Source organism: Pteropus vampyrus, unplaced genomic scaffold, assembly GCF_000151845.1.
Source record: "Pteropus vampyrus isolate Shadow unplaced genomic scaffold, Pvam_2.0 Scaffold129, whole genome shotgun sequence".
In the NCBI taxonomy this organism is placed as follows: Eukaryota; Metazoa; Chordata; class Mammalia; order Chiroptera; family Pteropodidae; genus Pteropus; species Pteropus vampyrus.
The window spans coordinates 5,092,544-5,096,137 of NW_011888910.1; the positions used below are offsets into that span (position 1 = coordinate 5,092,544).

General features: G+C 43.9%; 2 pseudogenes; one reads left to right on the forward strand and one right to left on the reverse strand.

The window, feature by feature from the left end:
• Positions 1-290: 290 nt before the first annotated feature.
• LOC105296795 lies at positions 291-1,430 on the reverse strand (annotated as a pseudogene).
• Positions 1,431-1,435: 5 nt separating this feature from the next.
• On the forward strand, positions 1,436-2,876 carry LOC105296796 (annotated as a pseudogene).
• The last annotated feature ends 718 nt before the right edge of the window (positions 2,877-3,594 follow it).

The following is a 3,594-nucleotide window of genomic DNA, read 5'->3' on the forward strand; positions in this document are numbered from 1 at the left end:
TTTGAAGAAGAATGGTGAGAGTAGCCATCCTTGCTTTATTCCTGATTTTGTGGGGGAAAATATAAAGCTAAATGTAGGTTCTAGATGCTCTTTAACAGGTTGAGGACATTTATTTTTATTCCAAGCTTGCTGAGAGGTTTTTTTTTTTAAGTTGAAAATTATTTTTTACTGCAGATATTTTCATATACAATGTCAGTGAACATGATTTCCCTCTCCTCCCATGATGAAGCCACATGTTTATCTTACAAAAATATTCAAGTAACACCCTAGACATTTTCATATTACTCTCTTTTATAGTACCTGGCAGTTTGCTTTGGCTAGATTTTCTATTTTAACTCATGCTTCTTCTCATTCTTCCATTTTTAGCTTCTCTTTCAGTTTCTCTGCTTTAAAATGTTGGGCGCGGTCATCAAACAGTTTCTGGTTCATCTCCATGAAGAGTTTCAGTGCACTGTATATCAAGCCATGTATTGTCTTGTTCCAGTGGGTACAAGGATGGAAACATGATGGGCAAGATCTTTGCTGTGTTGTCACTGATTAAGCTCATAATGTACTCATTATTCCAGTAATTCCGTGCTTGCTCTGCCACCTGGAAGTGGGGGCTGGAGACACACTTGGCCAGCAGCTGGGAGAGTAGCTCCATGATCTTGACAAATTCTGATGGTTCAATCACATCTAGCATTTCTTCTAGCTCATTTAAGAATGTTATTTCTTTTGGATTCTGAGTCTTTGGCCAGTATTTGAGAAGTGCCATTACCACTGGTTCAGTGAGGGTACTGTCCTTTTCTAAAAACTGGACTACACAGTATGCCAGCTGGGGGTGGTAGACACTCAGAAACTTCACTTTGTGCAGAGGCAACAAAAACTTTCAGTAATAAGATCTTGTGCTCTTCTTTTAGTGGTAAGGCAAATCCATTGATTATGCTTCCCAATATTTCCAGTAACTCTGCTATGCCACTGTGATGCTCTGTTTCATAAATAAACCTATATTATTTATCTGTTTTCTGATGTAAGCTCTTAAGCCTAAGAATTTTCCATAGATTCTGTGAAGGATAGTTTTAAGAAAATCTCTCTCTCTCAAGGATCTTCACTGTCAAAGAGCTCTAAAAGCTGCAATACAAACTTTTGATCAATATATTTCTTCGCTATATTAGGTTCGAAATCTGGAGACTCTAAAAATCTTAAGAAAAATTCATGAGTAAGCTGTAGGTGAAGCTAGGCTGCTTCCAATGTTAATTCATCTTCCTCTGGGTCAAATTCTGCTCCCATAGGATTGGAGGAAGTTGGTAATGTTCGAAACATGTTAACTGCAAACATGTGGACTACTTCCAGGTAAATCGGCTCTGTGATCACATTCTGATTATGGGTGATGTATTCTACATCTCACCTAAAGTAGCTTGTTTTACTTGCTTCCACTTTAGGTCACTAGATCGCCATGAAGGAGATCTAGCCAGAGCCATACTTCATCCTCTGGACAGGTGATGACAGCCTCATGTGCCAGACCAGAGGCTGGGAGAGGTGGCTGTGCTGAAAATTGTAGAACACCTGACCAAGCTCATTTGAGAGATCTTTCCAGGTAAGACCCTGCCCATCGATACCCCACAGCATTCCCTGAATTCCAGGCTGTGCCTGGCACCATAGGACTGCAGTAGCAAGATGTAGAAGAATAACCTTCATCCATTGACAACTATGGCTGTGGGCCAGGTCCTGTGCCAGGCACTTCACAGCCATTGTTTCTTACCTTCCAATAACCTTACAACGCATCTAAGAGTTTGTCAGCCCGTGGATACACACAGAACCTATTAATGGAAATGCCTGACATTTCACTGACTTCTGCTCTGCTTAACACTAGATTCACAGTCCCTTCTCAAGGCATCTACAGTTATACACAGGCAGCATCCCTGGGCACTAAAGTCTAAGTTGCTTTGGTAAATCATGACTTTCACCACCAAAATTAGTTCCTAGCAGGGAGCGACAATATCTACAATCAGGTGGCAGAACTGTGAAGACCCTGGCTCAGTTATGAATCCATCGCTCTCTTCAAAGAAGGTGCCTTCTCTTCTGAGAAGTCGCCAGGGCTGGGCGAATCATGGTCCTCAACACCAATCTGTACTACAGTAGCAATGAGCAGCCAGTATGGCTGACCCCGGGCAGCAGTTGCAATGGCTGGAAGATGTGCTGACTAATGTATCCCAAGCTGGGGAAATGGTGTACATTATTGGCCACGTGCCCCCATGATTCTTTGAGAAGACTCGGAACAAAGCATGGTTCCGGGAAGGCTTCAACAAGAAGTACTTGAAGTTGGTCCAGAGTACCTTCGAGTCATCACAGGGCAGTTCTTCAAGCACGATCACACCGACAGCTTTCGGATGTTCTATGAGGATGCAGGTGCCTCCATCGGTGTCATGTTCCTTACACCTGGGGTCACCCTGTAGAAAACCACATTACCTGGAGTGCTCAATGGGGCCAACAATCCAGGCATCGGATGTTCGAACAGGACCGGGACACAATGAGCCTGCAGGATATGGTGTCTTACTTCGTGAACCTGAGCCAGGCGAACAAGCAGGGGGGACGCGGGCTGAGAGCTCGAGTACCAGGTGACCGAGGCCTATCAAATGCCCAAAGCAAGCGCCTGCTCCATGCACGCGGCGCTGGGTCGCATCACCAGAGATCAGGGCGCGCTGCAGCGCTACTATGTCTACAACTTGGTCAGCTATCACCTGCGGGCCTGTGGCGCCGAGCACCTGTGTGAGCTACGCGAAGTGGCCTTCGACGCGTGCGCCGCCTGCCTGTGCACCTCCGGCTCCGCGCCGGCGCCCGACCTCGCGCTCCTACAGGCGGCGCTGCTCTGCCTGCGCGCGCTGCTTGCGCGGTGACCTTGGGTGCCGCCCGCCGGCTCTCTGGGTTCGCCTTCTTCCTGGTAAATTGGGGCCAGTGTCACCCGCTAAGAAATGGATTTTCCCACCATTTTCCCCGCGTCCACAGAGTGAACTGGAATGGGAGAACCAGATCAGGAAAAGAAGCCCAAAGACCCCACTAGAAACACATTTCTTCCAAAGTTCACGTTTATTCCCCGCCCCCCATGCTAATCGTGCATCTTATTCTGTACATTATTCATTTCAATACGTAAATAATATTTGAAGCAAATAAATAAATAAACAAACAAATAAATAAAATATTGAACCAGACTTGCATGCTTGGGATAAACCCCTTTGTCATGCTGTTTATACATTGTTAGATCTAATTTGATAATTTTTTGTTAAAGATTTTTGCATTTATGTTAAAAAAATACAGTGATATAGTGGTCTAAAACTTTCTTTTTTTCCCTGTCTTTGTTTTTGCTATCATGATAGTGGCTAGCCTTATAAAATGAGTTGGGAAGTGTACCCTCTTTGATTTTCTGGAAGAGATTGTATAGAATTGATATTTTTTCTCATTTAAATACTTGGTAAAACTCACCACTACAACCATATGGGCTTAGAGATTTCTTGTTTAGAAGACTTTTAATTATAAATTGAATTATTTCAGTAGTCATAGGAGTATTCAAGTCATCTATTTCAGCTTGAGCGCATTTTGGTAGTTTGTAGTTTTCAA